Source organism: Panthera uncia (assembly GCF_023721935.1).
Source record: "Panthera uncia isolate 11264 chromosome D3 unlocalized genomic scaffold, Puncia_PCG_1.0 HiC_scaffold_8, whole genome shotgun sequence".
In the NCBI taxonomy this organism is placed as follows: domain Eukaryota; kingdom Metazoa; phylum Chordata; class Mammalia; order Carnivora; family Felidae; genus Panthera; species Panthera uncia.
The window spans coordinates 33,071,163-33,097,258 of record NW_026057586.1 but is presented as its reverse complement, the minus strand read 5'-3'; positions in this window follow the sequence as shown (position 1 = coordinate 33,097,258).

The following is a 26,096-nucleotide window of genomic DNA, read 5'->3' as shown; positions in this document are numbered from 1 at the left end:
GAAGTGGTGAGTGACAGTTCCCCACTGCCTAAGTAGGTTATAACAAGCTAGCTTCAGGCTGCAACAGCCAGTAGAGTGCAGAGGAGAAACGACTGGCCTCCAAACTTGTCTTAAGCCTCAAGAAAGAAGGAAAGGGGGGGAAATCTCTGCCAATAACGGCAGTGCCTGCTTCACATTCAGCAGCAGGAGCTTTGTAATTGCCAACTCGCTTTAATTCCCACTCACACCTTGGGGGGACAAGGCAGAGAACTCTCTCTAACGGATAGTAATAAAACTATTATTCATCTAATCACCCACAAACATATGTGTTTCTTTTGTAACGACTCTGTTGCCCTTATCCCCATAAAACATGCACACACACGTAAGCCAACTCGTGCAAATGAAAACACAATAGTGAAGACAATGTAACCCAAAGAGCAGGCTGCTTTGCAGACATACAAAAATTGCACGTCACATTCATTCTTTACATACAGTATATAATTCCAGTGAATTCCTATCAAACCCACACACCATGGTTAAGTCCCTGTATATGGTGATAAAGAGAATCCACACTATTGTTTATATCTTTTAAATGAAATCACTCCTTTTGCCTCAGAGATTGACCTGAATAGATCAGGTGAAAGTATGTTTCAAATCAGAAGCTGGCCTCATTTCTCTTTGATTTTGCATATGGCTATATAGATGAGCTATAAGTCATGCATCATCACCACTGGATTGTAATCTTCTTGTTTCCTTGTGTGTATATATCATGGTACAAATTCAAATAATCTGATACCCCTCTGTCCATGTCTATCAAATACACACACACACACCCATCATTGTATCATGCTCTACAGGAATTATATTTGTGCTCATGTATTAGTGTCCCGATATTTCTTCTTAAAGAATAATATGTCAATTTTCTCAATTGTGTGTATCTACAAAATAATAAGATTATGACATGGTGGGGACAGACAACAGGTATATCAATCAGATTAGTGTTGTCCTCTAGAAAATACTTCGGGAAGATTTGAATTTACTACAAAACTAAAGTTCAATGTCTTTGATTTCATTTTTTATGTTTTTTTAAATCACATTGACAAAAAACTGACAAACTAAATTAAATTTGATTCAAAATGATATCCCATCTTAGTCTTAAAACTTGCCTCTTAATAAATGTTCACCATTTTTTAAATTTTAAATGAAATCTATATTTAAAAATTAATTTTCCACCGCTGTGTTATCCCGAAAATGTGCCATTGAATGCCATACAAATTTAATTGTACACGACTATAAGTATCCTCTGATTGAACATTTTAAGTAGGCACATATCTATAAGAAGAATATTTTGGAAAATTGGTGCAGTTACATGGATAATTGAAACAATTATAACAACAATCCAGTGACAATAATCAGTATTTCAGTATTTCAGGCAGGAGTTGGTTTCTAAGAGAAGTTTGACTGGGCCAGTTAACTTCTGTAAATGTATTATGGATTTTTCATAGGTAAACACACACGCACATACTTATGTTTGGGTTATCCACACTAGCTAAAAGTTCTCACAATTTTTGAAAACTTTAACAACCTAATATTATTCACTTTTTTTGTGCTACTGCATTGTGTTGAATATAATTTTACAATAGACTGGTTGGCAGGATAAATTTACCAGAAGTGTGGCTTTTCCTTTATTCTCCTGAACTCCAGGAAGTATCATCAATTTGAACATATCCTGACCTGTGAATTTGGGAAAATAAGCTAGTACACAAAAGAAACTCATGGACCTCTCAGTATTTTTGTTCACCCTTAACAATACTAGCATGATATCCCTATTTCTTACCAGAAGCATATAGAACTTTCCACCTTAGAGTTTGGTATACATTGCAGTGCCTGGTGCTTCCTATGTACCCTTTGTAAAGTTGGGAGCACATAGAAAAAATCTCATCTCAAACATGTTTACTGGACAATGAGTATAGATAATACGGATAACTACACCCTTACAAAAACCTCTGGTTGTAGACAGTAGAATAGTGTCTACATTTTCACATGTGTGTATATTTTAAATGTACTTCTGAATACTGTTAGTAAGTTTGCTATGTCTCATTGCTGATCATGAGAGGAATATGGTAATAATTATCATCTGATCTAACATTCACTGAACTCTTAGCATGCATTTGCCATTCATTGTGCTAAGTGCTCTATAAGTGTTATTTTACTGAATCATCACAAAATAATCTATAAGGCAGGCTTATTGTTATTTCCATTTTAAAAATAAGGAAATGGAGGCTAAGAGAAAGTATGTAACTATCCTGAAAACTGGAAAATCCAGAATGTATGTCTTAGTTTGGTTTCCTAAGAAGGAGACCCTAGTTAAGGATTTGAGTAGAAGTGGTTAATTGGGAAGTGAAGGAAACAGCAGTAGAGAGAAGTACACTGAGAAACTAAAAGGATGGTGGCCAGTATGGGGTGCATTACTTAATAGACTATCACTATCCTTGACCAGAGCTTTATCTTGTGGGGAAACTCTTGGAAACAGCAGACTACATCCCTCAGACTTATCCCAGTCCAGGTGGGTGGAAGCTGGGGTATGTATCCATCAATTCTGTTCGGTCATAGAGGGCCAGCAGGAGGATAATTTCCCATAACCAGATACTAACTTTCTTTGCTTCAGAGAAAGCCTCCAAGGAAATAATGGCAGTTGGCAATCTTCTCATAGGCACAGCAATAGCAGGTATAGAGACAGGGCACTGCAGCCAGTTAACACATAGGTTTTAAGAGGGGCTCGATAATTTTATATGGGATAGAGATGATCTGGTTGGAAGGCTATCTTGGTGCATGTGTCTTAAAACTCTGTTTGCATGAAAATCATACAGATTTTACTTAGTTTGTATTTTTATTTGGAATTGCTTTCATTATGAGAAAAGAACTGATAGAGATTTGGGGATTTTCAAAGCTCCAAGCTACCCCTTGAGCCATTGCTGCCTGGTTTGTATCCAGATCTGTCTACAAAGCTCACATACTTAACTACCCTACAAATATCTCTGATAAAAGCACATCTCTCAACTGGGGAAAGTTGACTCCAATATCTCCTTTCAGAGGCTCTCAGGCTTCTGAGAGCACCGTGCCCTTCAGTCTTCCCTGCATGCATTAAAGATCCTAAAGCACTTTAGGCAGTGACTACAGTAGAAATGTACCCATTTGATCTGTTGGGAGAAGAAGAGGTCAGTGGCCTCAGGGGAAGACACTTGTTAGCAAAACTATCTCCCCCACTGATCTGACATAATACTTGAAAATTCACCAGCTGGGACTGGGTTCTTAGGGAAATACATGTTATCTGCAGAATTCCCCTCTGCCTGGTTGGTAATACTTTGATAACTTCTCCCATGGAAATGTGCATTTTATCAGTTTGTCATAAATTAGACTTTTAGGTTAGCAAGTTTCTAGAATTGTCCTTATGTCAAGAAATAAAAGATGGGGATATTATGATGGAGACTACTCATGAGGAAAACATGGGAAGTTACTCAGCAATGGTGAATCCTGCCTTGGTGGTAATATATGGGCCCTTGTTCAGGATTAAAAAGCAGGCAGGCACTGATTCCCTAACAATGATTTCAGAACAAAAGACAGGGACAGAAATGGGAAAGGTGTCCATAAATATAAATTCCACCTAGTTTTCAGGTTTTCCCAAGGGCAAATCCTTCTTTAAGACTTATCCTAGAACAAAAAGGTAACTTAGACTCATGGACCATTAGAGATAAATATGACAGTAGAGACCATGAAATTCAATTATAATTACAGAAGAACTTGAAACTCTGACAAGGTAAGTTAACTGCTCAGAGGGGCGGCATAGATAAGTATTTCAGAGAAAGGAGACACTAATGCTTCCAGTTCTTCCACTCACCCCTTTTTAATATAGCTACAAGTATGTTTGTTGAATTTTTCAACATAAATATAGGGAATGTATAGAGAGAAAGAAAAAATAAGTAGGAACAATAAAAAGAAGAGAAATGGGCAGAAAAAGAAAAAACGAAAAATAATGCACGATGGCATGGTGGCTGTTCTGTTTATTATTAGTTAATAATTAGTGTATAATGCATTTGAAGGAGTCTCAGATGAAAGGGATGTGAGTGAGCACCTTATGATCGTAATTTGAAAAATCAGCTACCGAAAGCTTTCAAGAGCTGGAGTCTCCCTTTTGGTTTTCAGCTGCACTCAGGTTGAAAGATCAGAGGCCGCATATTGGGGAGACGGAGATCATCAAACAGGCATTGAATAACTGGCATCCAATAAAAGGTCATCTCAAGTCAGTATCAGAAAAATGAAAGGACAGACTAGCTGACTTCTATCTCATATACTACACAGATGTTTTAGGTAAAGGAGATTTTCTACTCAATGCAAATATTTTCTCATTTTGCTATATTCACTGGCTATGGATTTATCTAGGATCTTTGGTGTTTTGGTGAAAGAATCAATTAAAAAAAATCACTCATGGTATCAACTGGTTAGAAAATAGTGTAAGAAGCACTAGTACTGTAGAAAGCACAATCTGGAAAACACAAGTTGAAGAGTATTCTGAAAATTAAATCTGTTTTCATTTAATTCAACAATATTTCATTTGTGTTTCATTCACTTCATTTCCTCAACATGTGACCACATCTGTGTCAGAGGCTGTGAAGGACACAGAGCAGTCCTCAGCACATACTTTTGAGGAGGCTCTAATATAATTAATGAGACCAGACACAGATACATCAAGCATCTGCCCAACAGTGTGATGTGAACACCACAGGCCAAGAGAGAGCATATGCCAAGGACAGAGAAATAAGGCGGGGGGGGTGGGGGGGAAGCATGGAGAAGGTGGACCTCAAGTTGCTTTTGAAAGATGGAGAAAGATCCTTCTGGTTTTGGAAAACATGGCCAATGGTATATGAATCAGAAGGAGGAATAAGAGTGAGCTACAGTGAGGGGGAGTTATGTTAGGTAAGGTAAGTTTACACACCAACACTACAGCATACCAGAATTCCATGTATTAATGAAAGCCAAATTGAGCACTTTTTGAAAGTTGCATGAAAAGAATGTAAAGACTTGAAAAGAAATTAGTTAAGCATATAGTGATTCAAGGGGACCTGGGTGACTCAGTCGATTAAGCGTCCGCCTTTGGCTCAGGTCATGATCTCACAGTTCATGGGTTCGAGCCCTGTGTTGGGCTCTGTGCTGACAGCTCAGAGCCTGGAGCCTGCCTTGGATTCTGTGTCTCCTTCTCTCTCTGCCCTTCCCCCACTCAAACTCTGTGTCTCTCTCTCCCTCTCAAAAAATAAATAAACATTAAAAAAATTTTTTTTAAAAATATAGTGATTCAATATGAAATATTGCTTAGAGATGTGCAATTAAACATGAGGTAGGAGCGGTGGATAATTATATCTTTGCAAATAGGGGCTGATGACATGTGGGGTCTTCTCAGGGGATAGGAAGTGTTGCTTTTTTTTGTTTGTTTCACGTGCTTCACAATAAACCACTGACAACTATGCATTTTGATGCAGATTTTTAGAAACATCAGGATTAATTTAGAAATTCCACAGCTCCTGCTAACAATGGATAGGCATTAGTGAGATACAGATATTAGAATAAAAATGCCTTTCAGCACAGCATCTAACTGTGTCAGAGGAAGAATATACTTCTCATTGTTTGGCTGTGCCTCTGTTTCAGAATTGCTCGGTGTTCCTGGGAGTCTGTTATCTGAGGCTGTGTATCTCTACACAGGTATTTGAGACAAAACAAAAGGAAGGAAAGCAAACTCAAAATAGAGTTTAAAACAAACATTTTTAAGTTTATTATCTAATCACTTTGGATGGTTTGCCTGTATCTCAGTGGGCAAGTAAATTCTGTCTCTCCAGTTAGGCACAATTATTAGTCAATGGAGCACAGAGCCATTAAAATCTACTAAAATAAATCCTAAAGAAAAGCAGCCTCCAAGCACAAAGTTTATGAAAAATCTAAATGCAAAATTTCTTGCAAACCCTAGACTTTACTAATTCTACTTTTGCTCACAGGATGATCATCAACAAGGAAGATTTAACCCCTAAATCAGAAGAAGCTCACAGCTCAACAACACTGTGCTCTTCTTAATTTTGTTTGTTTGCTTTTCATTTCTTTCCATAAATTGTTTTTTTTTCTAATAACATTAATGAAAATGAAATTGGACACTGTGATTGAAAAATAGTCTCCCGCTTTGAAAATAAATGTGTCCATGTTGCCTTGATACTTATTTTCGCTAACCATAGGAGATCATTATCTGGCCCAAGCCTTCAATTCTGTCCATGTTACACAAGCTATTTCGGTCTTCATTTTTAAGAGAAATTATTTGTCAGAAAGTCTGTGTTGACCAGGTCTCAGCAGACCACTGAGGGAGGATCAAACATGCCATGGAGCTTAAGAATCAAGAATTAAGCCTTACACAAAGCCCATATTTTGCAACCGTTTTCTGAATTCAATTAAATAGACACTGTGAGGGCCTCTCACCAGTAATAAACCCTTATATTGTGTGATTAAACCTGTTGATTCTATATTGTCTGTGATTTGTTTCATTAAATACATTTCTAACTTTTATCAACACATTTGTGAGTCATGTTCAATTACACATTTTATCCACTCTATAATATTTTTTGAGTAAATACATTCATCCATTTTCTTGCTTATCAGCACTTGGTTGTTTTCACGTTTTGTATTATGTTACTGTTATCACATCACAGAATGAATGTTCTTGTGTATATCTCTTGTGGGCACAGGGCTTGAAAGACTCTAGTATGGCCCTAAGAGAGGACCTGATGGGTAATGTTCATGAACATGTATGACTTACAGGACTGTGTCAAATGGTTTCCCAAAGGTGTTGTACTTCATTAACACTGACACCAGCAGTGAGGGAAGGTTGTTGTTATGCCACATTCTAATAAATTAATAGTTTCAAGTGAAATTTTTGTTGGTTTTGTGGGTAAAAAATGGTATCATTTTTTGTATTTTTCTGTTCCTTGAAACACTTGAGCATTTCTTTTTTGCCTATACTAATTCGCAATTCTTTTATATTCTAGACACAAATTCTCTGTGGGTTGAAACCATATTCTGCAAGTTATGGCTTGTCTGTAATTTCTTTATGATGGTTTTCTGAGAAGTAAATTTGTTAATTTTAATATACCCAATTATACTGTTTCTGTTGTGTTTTGTGGAAATTATCGCAAGTGAAGAGATTCTTTCATAATGTGTTATCATAAATCTATACTTCTATAACCTCTTCTTGGAGTTGTTTTTGACATTTACAGTAGCCTTTTATATATCTGAAAATAAGTATGATATAAACTAATGATTTATTTTGAAAACAACAACAAAATATTATACCCAGCAACTTTTTCTGAGCTGAACTTTTTTGTCAGTGATCTACAATGTTGTCTTTGTCACAAATCAACCTTCCATCTATGTCTGGCTCTGTTTCTGGCCATTCAGCTCTGTTCCATTAGTTAGTATATCAGTTTATCAATTTGTCTAGTCCAGAATGAATAAGTTATCATAATCTCTCATGTCTGACTACATCTTTTCCTCAGGAGTGTCTTGGCTATTGATGAAACTTTGTTCTTACACAAAGTAGAAAGAGCTTGGAAAGTGTATTATAAATTTCTTATATTTTGATTAGAATTATATTAACTTGATTTGAGAAGTGACATATGTTGATATTGCTTTCTTCACAACCATAATATCTCTATTTATTTAGGTCTTCTCTGATGATTTTCCCTTAAAATTTCTCCATAAAGGCCACGCACATCTTATGGTAAATGTATGCTAAGATTACTGACTCTATTGTTTTAAAATTCTAATTTAAATGATAGGAATATTTTAGGGCCACCTGGGTGGCTCAGTCGGTTGAGCTTCTGACTCTTGATTTCAGCTCAGGTCATGATCTTGCGGTTTGTGAGATTGAGCCCCACGCCAGGCTCTGTGCTAGCAGAACCTATCCCCCTCTCAAAATAAATAAATAAACATTAAAAAAATAAATGAGAGGAATATTCAGTAACTTGTGTAATTGACTTTATATCTAACTATCTTGCTAAATTCACTTCTCAATGCTATTTTTTTCTTAGATCAGTTGTAGTATATTATATAAATATATCATTTTTTAAATTTATGGCAGATTTCTTGCCTTTTTAAATTCTTATAGCTATTTTATTTGCTTATGTCTCTGTCTAGGAATTGCAACTATAGCATGATGTAGAATAGATATAATACTAGTAGAATTTTTTATTTCATATTTTTTTCTCTTTTTAATGTTTATTTATCTTTGAGAGAGACAGAGATAGTGTGCAAGCAGAGGAGGGGCTGAGAGAGAGGGAGACAGAGAATCCTAAGCAGGTTCCAGTCTATGAGCTGTCAGCACAGAGCCCCACACAGGGCTCAAACCCATGAACCACGAGATCATGACCTGAGTCGAAGTCGGACACTTAACCAGCTGAGCCACTCAGGCGCCCCTCATGTTTTTTCTATAAACCTTCCATATATAATTAATTATAATTTATCCTAATATCTATAATACATAAAGTCCTTTGAGTCTAAATCGGTTCTATTCTTCTCCTTCTCCTTCTTACTGCTGGTGACTTGTATGTTTGGTGATTTTGATTTGGCAATTATATTTAATGAAAATTCATCTGTGGAATGCTGTACATTTAACTCCAGAGAAGTATTGCTTCGGGTTCTGTTGGGAGCCAGGGTGTGACACTGGACCTGCCACTATCTGTATTCCCTTTTTGAGTAGACCAGCTTAATTTTTCATCTCAAATTCAGCTCCTTAATATCGCAGAAACCATAGACTTTCTATAGATCCCAGAACTGGTCACTTACCCTAGGATTATGGTCTCCTTTGTCTATAATCCCCCTGTACTTGAAGTCACTATCATTTACTTATCTAGTTAATTTTTTCATTTATTTATTTTTCCTTAGAGATTCCCTTTACTCTTTTGTGAGCTCAACAATACTTTTCAGAGTAATATTAGTGGGAATGTTTACAGAATGTTTCTTAAAATTTTTTAGTCCTCCATATTTCTGCCATACTTTTATACAGATTGTTTTTTCTAAAAAACACATTCTCTAAAAAATCAACTTAATCATCTAGTCCTTGAAAGATTTTGAGTCCCTTTTTGTGTGCTAAATTAGTGATGACTGGGGAAAATGTTTGTTTATTTTGAATTGAGGGCAACAGTGTACCTTCTATGTCTTAAGCCAAAAACTAAAAATTTATTTGCATACAAATAAAACAGGAAGTGTCTTTAAAATTCTGATTTTTTGAATAACAGTTAGAGACACTCTTGAGTACCAGAGAAAGAGAGAGAGCCACTCAACTTGAAAATGTACATTTTTCGCCAATGCAGGTGGTTCTGATCCAAATTTGTTCACAGATCACACCTTGAGAGCCACCAACCTATACTTATACCAGTGTTTTCTTTTGCTGTCCCTGTGCCTAAACTATTCTCAATTCCATCTCCCCCATCCTCTTTGTTCTTCCTAATTCATCACCACTCCACTCTTCATAGTTAATTCTATTTACCTGGTACCTCACCTCAAATGACACCACTTCTAGTATGCTTTCCCTCAACCCCTTCTAAAAAGGGGTTGCACTTCTCCATTGTATATTTTGTTTATATGCTCACTAATTTGCTGCATCACCAGGCAAACGGTTTATAGAAAAACTAGATTTCTTTGTATTTAATGCCTTACACCGACTCAGCATGCTGCATGATGCATTGCAGGCACCCACCTAATAAGTGCATTTTGATCTGCAATACCTCTTCTGATAAAAAAGTAAAATGCACAGAACACAATTTTTTATTTGAAAACCTAATTCTCACAAATTGAAGCAATTTTAATATCATAGACACAGCTATAGGAGATCCTAATCCTACTTTGTATAGCCCACTACAAAGAGTACACGGTACCTGTCTTTGGTCATCTGATCTACACAATGAAAATATTTGCTTTGTTAAAGAGAATCACAATCAGAGAGTAGCTAAAGTGGTTTAAAAATAATTTTATTAGAAGCTACTCCAATAGGGAAAAAGGGCTCAATATAGAGTCAGGCTCAATTCTGAATGCAGCATGAACATGTAGGAATTTATCACCCACAAGCAGAATGAGGGAGTCAGTGGATGGAAAATTATTAAGAGATGACATCAAAGGTAGGGTAATTCTTACAAAATAGATTTAATAACATTCTTGCTGAAGACAGGCCAGAGTCATCTGATATCCAGGATGGGAGATGAGGATTAGATCAGACATCAAGAGCAATAAAATTCCAAGGGTGGGGGATTCTTTCCAAACTGACATAGAAGGATTCTTGCTAAAACTGAACTTAGCAGACTGAAGGCAGGGCCCAAGGACAAGACCTTGCCGAAAAAAAAAAAAAAAAAAGAAAAGAAAAGAAAAGGAGTTGGAGGAGCCTTTCGAAAGTCTGGTCAAGAAGAGAGTCTTTTTCAGCTTCAGCAACTTTTTAAATGTTTATCATAGCTGCTATCATATTATAATAATATGTTATATTATATGACCAAAGTTTACAGTTGGAACTATTACACGGGGAGAAAATATCTGTAAAGGTTGTATCTATGTGCTCGCAAACACACTTTCAGAAGAACTATAACCAGAGGCCAATTTTCTATGTCAAAGGTGAATATTACCTCTTTAAATTAAAACATCGACAGTATATTCAGCATAGCTGAGGCACACTCTTTCATCTCTTTGCTGCTGCCGCATGTAGCAGCTTCCTTTGTGTAGAAGGATGAGTGTCTGACTTCAAAGGACGAGGATTCAGTAGGACTTCAAAGGTGATGTGACAGATGGTACATGAGGAAGCATGGCCCAATGCCTATTCTCACATTAAAAGGTGTTTTTTTAAACATGAACTCTGTTGACATTTACACATGATAATGAGTATGGCATTTCATCTGCCCATGCTTCTCTGTTGTAGTCCCACGTTAGTTATCCACTGAACAAGAAAGAATGCTGGGAGCCATCTTGAATAAATGGAAACTTAGACAAAATGGCATTCAGCAACCTTTCAACAAATATCAGGCTTCATTTATCCCAGTGTCTTCTTGTCAATAAGGCAGACAATTCTAGGGTCTTAAATAGCAATTCTATTTAATTTATCCACTTCGATATCTCTATTAAATGCTAGCTATGCATGCAACATTGTATTTACTATGAGGGATTTAAAAGAAAGATATTATGTAGTTCCTGTCTAAGAAAATCTATGTGAGATTTTAAAGACATGAACATGTGAAGCAATTTGAGGACTATGGAAGATGCTTAAATCCTTGGTACACTCACTGAGACTTCACCAAGAGAAAGTATATGCAGAATATGTTTGTCAGAGCTTTCACAGAGAAGGACCCGCTGCCAGAAATTTAATGGCAGGGAGCTGCTGAGTTACTCTCTATCCCCGGCAGGTAAGATTCATGAGGGAAAGAGAACTGGGGCAGAACAGAGTAGAAAAGAGATGCAAACAATGATACTTTAGTTTGTTGTGCAAATCATGAGAAGAGCAATTTTAGAATGGTTGATCTTGTTTTTACTTTACGTGTTCTTGAAATCTAAGCTAAAGTTTTCAAAAGGAAAGAAAACAAAGGAAAACAAAATTTTCTATAATTATACTTTTTTAAACATTAGAAATTTAAATCACACTTCCAGTTGTGTATTCTTATTGTATTCCTGGCTCTGGTAGGTCTAATGAGACTCCTAGGGAAAAGGGTAGCTGTGAATTCCCAGTATGCAGTCATTTCTCCCCAATTCTGTACACAAAAACACAGCAATAGAAACTAACAAATTCTTCATTTTTTCTAACCATGAAATGAAAAGATCATTCATGCCACAGAGCTTATGCATATGGACGATTTAAATTGTTTTCAGTTGATATAAAAAATATCATTCTTAATTCGTTTGGCATTTCATTATTTTGGTTCATCGAAATAAATGAATTCTGAAAGGTTACTGTGGAGATACCTATCAAGCATCTTATCTGGAAATGAATAGAAGAAAAAAATGGAGGCTGTGTACATTGCAAACTCTAATCTAAATGTGTCATTAGACAGAGAACAAGTTGTTAATGTCGCCCTTGAAGTCGACCTTGTCAGAAAGAAATGTAGATGGTGCTCCACAAGCTTCAGTCTGAACTATCTTCCAGACGTTCTCACCATCCTTCTCCCAACGTGGAAATACATCACTACTCTCAGCTGATGTTCAAAACATACCAAGCACACACAATTTTACATACCAATACACCTACTGTGGCTACAGTGGTAGGGAGGTGACACTGTCTTTGGATGAGTGTTTTGTCAAAGACTAAAATAAAGTATCTCCATGTATGGAAAACTTGAATATATACAGGATTACATTTTGAAGAAAAATAAACCTCACGTTTACACATAAAGTCAGACTGATGTCAAAGGGAAGGGCTATGACAGAAAAAAATTTTATTTTATTTTTTTTAAGTTTATTTATTTATTTTGAGAGAGACACAGATAGCATGAGTGGGGGAGGGGCAGAGAGAGAGAGAGAGAGAGAGAGAGAGAGAGAGAATCCCAAACAAGCTCCGCGCTATCAGCACAGAGCCTGACATGGGGCTCAAACACACAAACCCGTGAGATCATGGCCTAAACCAAAATCAAGAGTTGGATGCTTAACTGACTGAGCCAGTCAGACACCGTATGACCAAAAAAATTTTTAGATGGTTATCGTGCTTGGACTGAACAAGTGATACAACAGGGAAAGAAAATTTGGTGTAAATTGACTTTTTATGACTCGCATTTAAGTATTTGGGAAGAGCACATCCACATACATGTTAGAGAAAGCTGAATCTGAGGTACGTCTATCCAAACTGAAGACAAAATCCTTTGTAAACAGAATCCTGTGTTTTCTTAAAATGCTATTTTTATGTTGCTATTTTTTTCATGTTGCTATTTCTCTAAAAACTAATGTGTACCTGAATACAATTACAATTTTAACCACTGAAAACTTACTGATGAATATTTATAAAATTACCTAGACCATCAGATGAGTAGCCTGCAGAGGTAGGTTTTCGAACCTTTTCTAAACTTTAAACCTACGTGAAATGGGAAAGCAGATTACTTTGTAGCCTCCATTTTCTTACCAGTAAAATAGTGTGATCATATTAAATCTTCTTAATTCTTTCACTCATTTCTTTAACAAATATTTTATTGAACACTAAGTACTGAGCATAATTACAAAACAAATATACATAAAATTTGTCTTTATGGAGCTTATAATCCAGTGATGGAGAGAGACATTTAACAACCATACCAATAAATTTGTAACTGTGCTGTTGCAGAGACTAGCAAACTGTTCACCAGTTTTCTACTCTGACTGGACCAACAGCTAGACTATGTTTTCCATATTCTCTTGCGGTTAGGTAGGCAGCATAACTGAAAGCAATATACACAATTTCCAGCCCAGGCCCATAAGTCTTCAGTGCATGATCGTGATTTTTGATGAACTCTTGATCTTAACTACATTGCTATAAATGCAATAGTGATTTTGGAAGTCATATGTTGAAGGTAGTATGGTCACAAAATGGAATGAACCTGGGTCCTTGAGTCACTGCCTGGAGAAAAGCCATCTGCAGACAGGAACTTCCACTTTGAACTTCATATTAGTGAGAAATAATGTGTGATTATACATTTTTTAGTTAGATTGATTCAGTAGTTAAAATTGACTAGCAAATACAGAAGTTTGTACCTTCAAACTTCCATAAAAGAAAAATAAGAATTAATAAAATGTGTGACATTGGCTTAGTAGTTAAGCATTTGAGTAGTGGGCAGTGAACATGTTTCACAAGCTAAAAACATGGAGATCCATGCTGCGCAGTGGCAAAAGATTTGTTAAAACTGTCTTTGCGGGGCGCCTGGGTGGCGCAGTCGGTTGAGCGTCCGACTTCAGCCAGGTCACGATCTCGCGGTCCGTGAGTTCGAGCCCCGCGTCAGGCTCTGGGCTGATGGCTCAGAGCCTGGAGCCTGTTTCCGATTCTGTGTCTCCCTCTCTCTCTGCCCCTCCCCCGTTCATGCTCGGTCTCTCTCTGTCCCAAAAATAAAAATAAAAAATGTTGAAAAAAAAAAAACACACACACACACAAAAAAAAAAACACTAAGACCTCTTTAAAAAAAAAAAAAAAAAAACTGTCTTTGCAATAACTTGGAAGGAAGATAATGTGTGTATTGAGACTATAGCTATAAGGCAAGTGGTTAAAAAGAGCCAGAGAGCTAATGTGGCATGGCTATTACTGCCTGCCTTTAATAAGATGTTATAAGAAAGATGAGTCCAAGCAAAGATTCACTGATTTTCAAACAGAATTGGGAAAGAATACAGAGATTAGCCTCTTTAAAGGGTGGAAAAGCCAATGATTTCTGGACTCCAAAGACAAAGAAGAAAGATTGAAAGAACATGACATTGTAAGAATTTTTAGCTGAAGTAAATGACTCGGCCATGCAACAGAGATCAAAGTAAGAGTATTATTTTCAAAATAAGCCTTTTATTTCAGATTGTCTGTCACCATTAAACGGAGAGACAAAGGTATGGAGATGAGGAAGCAAATAAATGAATAGGCATGACAAATATGTAAAGGGAAATGTTGGGCATATGTACTGCCCATAACTGAAGAGTCTGAGGTTTTATCTTACTTCAAAGCTAATAATTTGGCCTGCCAGTTTTATGGATGCTGGCAGAAGATACAAAACTCCTGGGTCAAAGACAAAGAAATGTTTACTCATAGCAAAAGCTATAGCTGAAGATTTGGCATTTTTTTCCCCATCAGTTCCCTATGTCACGGATCCCACAGAGAAATGGGAAGACATCTGCACACGAGATAGGTTGCAGTACAGTACAAGTGCCCTGTGCTTTGGGAATCCAAATATTTTGTAATGGATAGTGAGCATGCCAGACCTCTGCCTGGAAGGAGACATGATCTCCGTCTTAAAACTGCAAACAAATCTTCTCTTTGATTCAGAACTAGATACTTACTGTAACTTCTAAGGTCCTTTACTATACAGACATCTTTGAGAACATAGTCCAGGAGTAAGGCAGTCCATGCCTCTGGTTGCAAGATATACAGAATTGTGATGGTTTTATGGAGAATTATTTCCCAACACATAGTACTACATAAAACTCTCTAAAAGCAAATAGATCAGAAGTGTACAAATTATATTGATTACATTAATAAAGAAGCCATAACATCAGACTGAAGTTTTTTTTAAAGTTTTTGAGTTATTAGGAAATAGAAACAAAACAAATCACAACAATAAACCTTAGGCCATCAAATCTGTGGAGTGTGAAAATTATGCACCCCCAAGGAAGACTTTTTGCAAAATGCCTACTTCTAATATTGCTATGGAAATTAGTGAACACAGGTTTGTCTCCCAAAGTATAGACATAAAAGCCATGAAGAACGATGAAAATAATTTCTCCCAAGAAACAAAATCAGAATATAATTAGGAAACATTTCTATTATTTGAGTTATTCTATTTTGAAGGTTTGTAATGAAACATTTTCTATTGCAATGTTAACTGATATGTATGCTATGATAAATATTATGTTATAAGCATACAAGTTGAAATAAGATATTATAATTGAGGAAAATGATTGAGATTAGGGGGTCAAATGGTGTTTCTTTGAAAATTGGCCATGAGATGAAATTTGAAAAGTGAGTAAGAGTTAGCAAGAAGAAGGATAGAGATAAATATACTTAGGGTGATTAAGTATGCTGTAGTAAAAATAATAAAAAATGAAATATTCAGAGAAAGAAACAATAAAAAACTGAAAAAAAGTGAGCTATATTATATCTTCAGTTGGCCTAATATATATGTATTTGGAGCTCCCTAAGGAGAGAAAAGAGTGAGAAATAAAAGAAATATTTGAAGAAATAATGGCTAGTGTTTCACCCAGTTCGTTGAAAATTATAAAGCCACTAATTTAAGAAGCTCAATGAACCCCAAGCAACAGAAACATGAAGAAACATATGGTGATCAAATTGTTCAAAAACATATGGTGATCAAATTGCTCAAAAAAACTTTAAAAAGAACATCTTAAAAAACAGCCAAACATAAAGCCACTTTCTGTACAGAGGAAAAATGAAAAGGATGACAGAGATTTCTCTTCTGAAACAATGCAAGTGAGAAAACAGGGAAAAGCATCTTTAAACTACTGGGAGAAAAACTGCCAACCTAGAATTCCATAATAAGTAAAAGCATCTTTTAAAATGGAAGAAAATGTAGAGCATTAAATGACAATATTAGAGAAAAATTATGGTCTCAAATTAGTGAAGTCATCTTCCCCTTATGAAACAAGAATGAGAACAAATTAAAAATAAACAAAACAAAGGAAACAAGGAAAATAAGACTGAAATAATAAATAGAAAGTAAGAAACAATAAAGAAAATCAATGAAACCAAAATCTGATTGATTCTTTGGAAAGAAACAATAAAGATGATGCACCTTTTGTTATAATAATCAGAAAAAAATTTAGAAAAGACACAGATTACCAGTGTCAGGGGTGAGAGATGGAAGGCCAGTAACTATTCTAGTGTTTCTTGTAGACACACACACAAAATTACTCTAAGCATTAAAAAAGATAAGGGATATGAAGAGAGTCTTTAAGTCACTCTATTCAGCATTGTAGATGAAATGAACAAATTCCTTGAAAGGCACAAGATACCAAAGCTCACTCAAAAAAAAAAAGAAAGAAAAAGAAAAAAGAAAGAAAGAAAACTAAACCTGACTAACTCTATTTCTATTAAATAAGTTCAATATGCATTTTATTTTTCCTTTATTTTTGAGAGAGACAGAGAGGGAGAGAGAGAGAGGGAGGGGCACAGAGAGAGAGAGAGAAAAAAAGAGGGAGAGAATCTTAAGCAGACTCCACACCAAATGAGATGCTGGACATAGGGCTAAATGTCACGATTGTGAGATCGTGACCTAAGCCAAAATCAAGAGTCCGACGCTTAACCAACTGAGTCACTCAGGCATCCCTGAGTTTGCATTTTGAAACTATGGCACAAATATACTCCAAGCCCAGATTTCATCGGCAGACACCACCAATCATTTAAGGTAGATATAATATCAATTCTATACAAACTTAAAAAAAAAACATAAAGAGAAAGAAATAATGTGCAACCATTTCTATGAGATTAGTATTACCCTGGTAGCAAAATCAGACAAATATATTACACCATAAAAATCCTGGAGGAACATAGGCATTGACCAAGAGACATTGACCATAGCAATATTTTTTTCTAAATATGTCTCCTAAGGCAAAGGAAAGAAAAATAAGCTAATGAGACTACAGCCAAAAAAAGTTTCTGCACAGTGAAGGAAACATTTAACAAAACTAAAAGGAAACCTATGGAGTGGAAGAAGATACTTGCAAATGATATATCCAATAAAGGGTTAGTATCCAAAATATATAAACAACTTATCAAACTCGACACCCAGAAAACAAATATTCCAATTAAAAAATGGACAGAAGATATAAACAGACATTTCTCCAAAGAAAACATACAGATGGCCAACAGACACATGAAAAGATGCCCAACATCATTTATCATCAGGGAAATGCAAATCAAAACCTAAATGAGATATGACCTCATACCTGTCAGAATGACTAAAATCAAAACAAAAGAAACAACAAGTGTTGGTGAGGATGTGGAGAAAAAGGAACCCTCTTACACTGTTGGTGGGTATGCAGACTAGTGCAGCCACTTTGGAAAACAGTGTGGAGGTTTCTCTAAACGTTAAAAATAGAACTACCTTATGATCCAGAAATCACACTGCTGGGTATTTACCCCCCAAATACAGAACACTAATTCAAAGGGATACCTGCACTTCAATGCTCATAGCAACATTATTTACAATAGCCAAGATATGGAAGCAGACCAAGTGCCCATCAAATGATGAGTGGATAAAAAATATGTGGTGTGTATGTGTATATATATATATATATATATATACACACACACACATTTATATACACACACACACACACAATGGAATATTATTCAACCATAAAAAGAATAAAATCTTGCCATTTGCAAGAATATAATGCTAGAATATAATGATAAGCAAAATAAGTCAGAGAAAGACAAATACCATATGATTTCACTCATATGTGGAATTTAGGAAGCAAAACAAATGAACAAAGGGGGAAAAAAGAGAGAGAGGTAAACCAAGAAACAGACTCTTAACTATAAAGAACAAACTGATGGTTACCAGAAGGGAGGTGCGTGGGGGGATGGGTTAAATAGGTGATGAGGATTAAGGAGTATACTTGTTGTGATGTGCACAGGGTGATGTATGGAGTGTCGAATTACTGTATCGTACACCTGAAACTAATATAAGACTGTATGTTAACCACCTGGAATTAAAATAAAAACTTAAAAAATAATGAAACATAAAATGATAAAAAATAACTAGATGAGGTACCTGGGTGGCTCAGTCAGTTAAACCAAGTCTGACTCTTTGTTTCAGCTCAGGTCATGATCTCGTGATTTTGTGAGTTCGAGCCCTACATCTGCTCGAACTGCTTGGGATTTTCTCTCTGTCCGTATCTCTCTGCCCCTCCATCACTCAAGCTGTCTCTGTCTCTCTCAAAATAAATAAACTTAAAAATATATATACTAAAAAAACGCAACTAGAATTAATATGTGAAATTAGACTATAAGAACTAAGTTTAATATACAAAATTCAATTGTATTTCTGCATACAAGCAATGAAGAAACAAACTGAAATTAAATTACCATTTAAAATAGCATAAATACATGAAATATTAGGAATAAATCTGATAAAAGATGTGCAAAACTGTACATGAAAAACTTCACGACTTTACGGCTAAGAATTGTAAATGCCCTAACTTAATGGAGACAGATTTTGTTCATGGGTTGCAAGGTTCAGTATCCTTTTGATATCAGTCTTCCCAAATCGATCCATAAATTCAACACAATTGCAATCAAAATCTCATCACCCTGTTTTTCTATAGATTTTGATAAACTGTTTTAAAATACATATAAAAATTAAAAGAGTACAGGTAGCCAAAGCAAATTTGATAAGGAAGATTGGAGGGCTAACAGTACTCGATTTTAAGGCTTATTATAAAGGTGCAAAAATGAATGCAGTATGTTATTGGTAGCAGGATATAAAAATAGAACATTTGAATAAAGTGTAGAGCCCAGAAATAGACCCATACATATACAATATAAATTTTGGTCATACTGCAAAAGCAATCCAGTGAAGAATGGATAGTCCTTTCAACATACGATGTTGGAACTATTAGGTATTGACATACAAAATAATAAACTTCAATCCATATCTTACATCAAACACAAAAAGGTAACAACATCGGTCATAGACTTAAAAGTAAAACTGAAGAATAGAAGATGGCAGAACAGCATGGAAGTTGTGTGTGTCGTGTCCATGAAATACAGCCAGATCAACACTAAACCATGCTGCACACCTAGAAAACTGATCTGAGAATTAACACAACAATCTGCACAACCTGAAGCACAGAATTCTGCAGGTACGCGGCGCGGAGAGGTGAACTGGGGGAGAGGGAAGCCGCGGAGGGGAGGGCAGGGCAGGGAGCCACTTTTGCGTGTGGAAGGAGGATGAAGACTGGGGAGAGAATACGGGAAAAGCCCCCCTGACCCAAAAGCAGCTGGAGAGAAAGTGGAAAAGTGGAAATCGCTGCAGGTACTGACCTAAAAAGGGAGACAGGAGAAAGGAGAGGGTTTAAATTCCGTTAAGACTATAAACGGGAGCGCAGAGTCTGAAACTCTGCAGCTCAATACCTGGTAGTGCTCTGGTCAGAAGGGCGAATCCCGAGGAGCAGAGTGGAGTCCGGAGTTCTTCAGGCCACACGGGGAGAGGTAGTTCCCCTGCTGGGAGGACACCTGGTAGAGGCTGTGCAGCCCCCGCAAGGCAAGGCCCCGGTAGACCCAGGAGAATAACTGCATTCACTGGTGCTGGAACAAGATCGCTGGGGGTGAAGCCTGGTGCCAGATGCGTGTTGTGATTTTCCATAATCCCTGAGGCGCTGCTGCTACGCTGTCTCGCAAACTTTTTCCGGGGCGGGCTGGCACCCGGCTGCAGTCTCTGGGCGTCGGCAGCAGCACGGCCCGTGAATGTTCCTGGCTGCGGCCGGCACCCGGCCATTGCTCAGTGAGACCCTCCCGCAGAGGGGCGGAACAGGTCAAAGCCGTAGTCCGTCAGAAGTAAGGGGGTGGGAAAAACAGTCACATCTGAGACAAAACTCAGGAGGGAAGTGCTGCCTGGGGACAGTGAAGAAGCGGGGAGTGGACGAAAGCTGAAGACAGAGGACGGGGGCAAAGTTGCTGATCGGGAAGAACAGAGCAACGATACTAGAGACTCATACCTGGGTGACGCCATTCTTGCCATGCTCACCTCTCCCACGCATGCGCATACACACCTATGCGCACCGAAACAATCCACCCCAGTAGAATGGCAGCGCCATCTAGTGGAGAATGGAGCTGTTACACTAAGCCCGGCCAACCCAGCCAACCTCGCTCTTCAGGATCACAAGTCTTTCCACCTGCTTAGTTTATTACTATAAAGCGTTTGATAGTCTGACTTTAGGGGAAAACAAAGTAATTTCAGTTGTATCAGTCTCTTCACTGATCCATCTATTCAATTTTCTTTCTTTTTTTTTCTTTATTCTTTTTTCTCTTTTTCATTTTCTTTTTCTTGAATACAGAAAGAGAAGAAATTCATTTTTTTCAATTCTTATTAAAAGCATTTTAAATCTTTTTCTACTATATGCTTTATTTTTGCGTAAATTTTTCACATTCTATTTTACTTCCATCATTTCATTTTAGGCTACTTCAGTGTATTCATTTTTTTCAAATTTTCAGATGATTTCCCTTTACTTCTCCTTTCCCCCTTTTTTTCTCTAACCTATCAATCCCCTTTCAACACCCAGACAAAAACACACAAAGGATCTAGCATCATTTATTTGATTTGTGTGTGTGTTTTTGTTTATAATTTTTTAATATTTTTTAATTTTAATTTTTTACCCCATTAGGTCCTTTTCTCCCTTCAAAATGATGAAACAAAGGAATTCACCCCAAAAGAAAGAATAGGAAGAAACGACATCCAGGAACTTAACCAACACAGATACAAGCAAGATGTCTGAACCAGAATTTAGAATCATGATAATAAGAATACTAGCTGGAGTCAAAAATAGATTGGAATCCCTTTCTGTGGAGATGAAAGAAGTAAAAGCTAGTCAGGGTGAAATAAAAAATGCTATAACTGAGCTGCAATCTCTAAAGGATGCCACGGTGGCAAGGATGGATGAGGCAGAACAGAACATCAGTGATATAGAGGACAAACTCATGGAGAATAAAGAAGCAGAAAAAAAGAGGGAGATTAAGGCAAAACACCACGATTTAAGAATTAGAGAAATCAGTGGCTCATTAAAAAGGAATAACATCAGAATCATAGAGGTCCCAGAAAAGGAAGAGAGAGAAATAGGGGTAGAAGGGTTATGTGACCAAATCATAGCAGAAAACTTTCCTAACCTGGGGAAAGACACAGACATCAAAATGCAGGAAGCACAGAAGCCTCCTGTTAGATTCAACCAAAACCGACCATCAACAAGGCATATCATAGTCAAATTCACAAAATATTCAGGAAAGGAGAGAATCATGAAAGCAGCAAGGGAGAAAAAAAAAAGTCCTTAACCTACAAGGGAAAACAGATCAGTTTTGCAGCAGACCCAGCCACAGAAAACTGGCAGGCCAGAAAGGAGTGGCAGGATATATTCAATGTGCTGAATCAGAAAAAATATGCAGCCAAGAATTCTTTACCCAGCAAGGGCTGTCATTCAAAATAGAAGGAGAGATAAAAAGTTTCCCAAACAAAAATTAAAGGAGTTTGTGACCACTAAACCAGCCCTGCAAGAAATTCTAAGAGGGGACTCTCTAAGGGGAGAAATGAAAAAAAATAAAAATAAATAAAGACCAAAAGCAACGAAGACTAAAAAGAACCAGAGAACACCACCAGAAACTCCAACTCTACAAGCAACATAGTGGCAATAAATTCATATCTTTCAGTACTCACTCTAAACATCAATGGACTAAATGCTCCAATCAAAAGATGTAGGGTAACAGAATGGATAAGAAGACAAGATCCATTTATTTGCTGTTTACAAGAGACCCATTTTAGACCTAAAGACACCTTCAGATTGAAAGTAAGGGGATGAAGAACCATCTATCATGCTAATGGTCAACAAAAGAAAGCTGGAGTAGCCATACTTATACCAGACAATCTAGGCTTTAAAATTAAGACTGTATCAAGAAATGCAGAAGGGCATTATATCATAATTAAGGGGTCTATCCACCAAAAAGACCTAACAATTGTAAATATTTATGTACCGAATGTGAAAGTACCCAAATGTGTAAATCAGTTAATCACAAATGTAAAGAAACTCATTGATAGTAATACCATAATAGTAGGGGACTTCAACACCTCACTCACAGCAATGGAAAGATCATCTAATCAAAAAATCAACAAGGACAATGGCATTGAATGACACACTGGACCAGATGGACTTAACAGATATATTCAGAACGTTTCATCCTAAAGCAACGGAATTTACATTCTCTCCAGTGCACATGGAACGTTCTTCAGAATAGATCACATACTGGGACACAAATCAGCCATAAGTAAGTACAAAAAGATCGAGATCATACCCTGCATATTTTCAGACCGCAACACTATGAAATTTGACCACAAGAAAACATTTGGAAAGGTAACAAATACTTGGAGACTAAAGAACATCCTACTAAAGAATGAATGGCCTAACCAAGAAGTTAAAGAGGAAATTAAAAAGTTCATGGAAGCAATGAAAATGATAACACCACAACCCAAAACCTCTGGGACGTAGCAAAGGTGGTCATAAAAGGAAAGTATATAGCAATCCAGGCCTTCCTAAAGAAGGAAGAAAGATCTCAGATACACGACCTAACCTTAAGCCTTAAAGAGCTGGAAAAAGAATAGCAAATAAAACCCAAAACCAGCAGAAGACAGGAAATAATAAAGATTATAGCAGAAATTAATGTTATCGAAACCAAAAAACACCAGTAGAACAGATCAATGAAACCAGAAGCTGGTTCTTTGAAAGAATTAGCAAAATTGAGAAACCACTAGCCAGTTTGATCAAAAAGAAAAAGGAAAGGACCCCAATAAATAAATTCAAGAATACAAGAGGAGAGATCACAACCAATACAGCAGAAATAAAAACAATAATAAGAGAATATTATGAGCAATTATATGCCAATAAAATGGGCAATCTTGAAGAAATGGACAAATTCCTAGAAACATATACACTACCAAAACTGAAACAGGAAGAAATAGAAAATTTGAACAGACCCATAACCAGTAAAGAATTGAATTAGTAATCAAAAATCTGCCAAAAAACAAGAGTCCAGGGCCATATGCCCTGGACTGATCAATGGATCAGAATAGAGAACCCAAAAATGGACTCACAAACGTATGGCCAACTAATCTTTGACAAAGCGGGGAAGAATATCCAATGGAATAAAGACAGTCTCTTCAGCAAGTGGTGCTGGGAAAACTGGACAGTGACATGCAGAAGAATTAACCTGGGCCACTTTCTTATGCCATACACAAAAATAAACTCAAAATGAACAAAAGACCTAAATGTAAGACAGGAAGCCATCAAAATCCTAGAGGAACAAGCAGGCAGAAACCTCTTTGATCTTGGCCACAACAACTTCTTACTCAACATGTCTCCAGAGGTAAGGGAAACAAAAGCAAAAATGAACTATTGGGACCTCATCAAAATAAAAAGCTTCTGCACAGTGAAGAAAACAATCAGCAAAACTAAAAGGCAACTGACAGAATGGGAGAAGATATTTGCAAACGACATATCAGATAAAGGGTTAGTATCCAAAATCTATAAAGAACTGACCAAACTCAACATCCAAAAAACAAACAATCCAGTGAAGAAATGGACAAAAGACATGAATAGATACTTCTCCAAAGAAGACATCCAGATGACCCACAGACACATGAAAAGATGCTCAACATCACTCATCATCAGGGAAATACAAATCAAAACCACAAATGAGATATCGCCTCACACCTGTCAGAATGGCTAACATTAACAACGCAGGCAACAACAGATGTTGGTGAGAATGCAGAGAAAAAGGATCTCTCTTGCTTTGCTGGTGGGAATGCAAGCTGGTGCAGCCACTCTGGAAAACAGTATGGAGGTTCCTCAAAAAACTAAAAATAGAACTACCCTACAACCCAGCAATTGCACTACTAGGTATTTATCCAAGGGATACAGGTATGCTGTTTTGAAGGGACACATGCACTCCAATGTTTATAAAAGCACTGTCAACAATAGCCAAAGTATGAAAAAGCCCAAATGTCCATCGATGGATGACTGGATAAAGAAGAGGTGGTATATATATATATATATATATATATATATATATAATGGAGTATTACTCAGCAACCAAAAAGAATGAAATCTTGCCACTTGCAGCTATGTGGATGGAACTAGAAGGTATTATGGTAAGCGAAATTAGTAAGTCAGAGAAAGACAAATATCACATGACTTCACTCATCTGAGGACTTTAAGACACAGAACAGATGAACATAAGGAAGGGGAAGCAAAAATAATATAAAAACAGGGAGGGGGACCAAACATAAGAGACTCTTAAATATGGAGAACAAACAGAGGGTTACGGGAGGGGTGGGGGAGGGGAGATGGGCTAAATGGGTGAAGGGCATTAAGGAATCTCCTCCTGAAATCATTGTTACACTCTATGCTAACTAATTTGGATGTAAATTAAAAAATTAAATTAAAAAAAAAAGCAAAACTAAAGTATAAAACTTCTAGAGAACTTTTTTTTATTCTTCAGTAAAAACCTGGGAGGGGAATAGCTAAATCATGTGGTAGATACAAATTTACCCTGATAAGGAACCGTCAGACTCTATTTCAGAGTGGTTATAATGGTTGTACCATTTTATACTTCCTCCAATAGTACAAGAGAATGCTGGTTCCTTGATATTCTCTTGAATATTTGGTATGGTCAGTGTTTAATTTCAGGCATCCTGGTAAGTGTGTTGTTAAAATTTTCTTTTTTTTTAATTTTTTTTTCTGTAAATGTTTATTTTTGAAACACAGAGAGACAGAGCATGAATGGGGGAGGGGAAGAGAGAGAGGGGGACACAGAATCTGAAACGGGCTCCAGCCTCTGAGCTGTCAGCACAGAGCCCGACGCGGGGCTCGAACTCACAGACCGTGAGATCATGACCTGAACTGAAGTCGGACACTTAACCGACTGAGCCACCCAGGCACCCCAAAATTTTCTTTACTTAATAACTAATGGTATTGATCATAGACATTTTTGGGAGCAGGGTTTATTCCATTTTTTGAAATTTATTTGTTGTATTTTTTGTTTTCTTGTTATTGAGCTTTGCTATATCTTTATATATTCTAAATACAAGTCATTTTTTTCAGATCTATGCTTTGCATATATTTTCTCCCAGTCTGAGATTTGTCTTTTCATTTTTCTAACAGTGGCTTCAAAGAATAGAAGTTATTAATTTTGATATATTCCAATTTATCAGTAGTTTCTTTTATGTATCATGCATTGGTGTCATAGCTAAGAAATCTTTGCCTCACCCATTAGTACAAAGACTTTTTTTTTTCCTCTAGGAGTTTGGTCCTAAAATCAGCAGGTGTTCTAATAGCGTTATTTTAGAAAAGGAAGTAAAAATATATATATGAGAAATTGATTGGTAAAAAAGATGATTAGCACTTTTTGAGGTAATATTCTCTGATTAATCATTATCACAATATCACTTTTCTTGGATCTGGCATTATAATATTTGACTTGCTGCTATCTTAGAAATTCTAACACTTAGAAAATATCAATAGGAGTGCAATTAATGCACATTGGCATGCTGTTGTTTTTTCCCAGTGTTTTTCAGGGAAACTTAGAGATCAGTATGAATCACTGAGCATCTGTTTGAATGGATTGA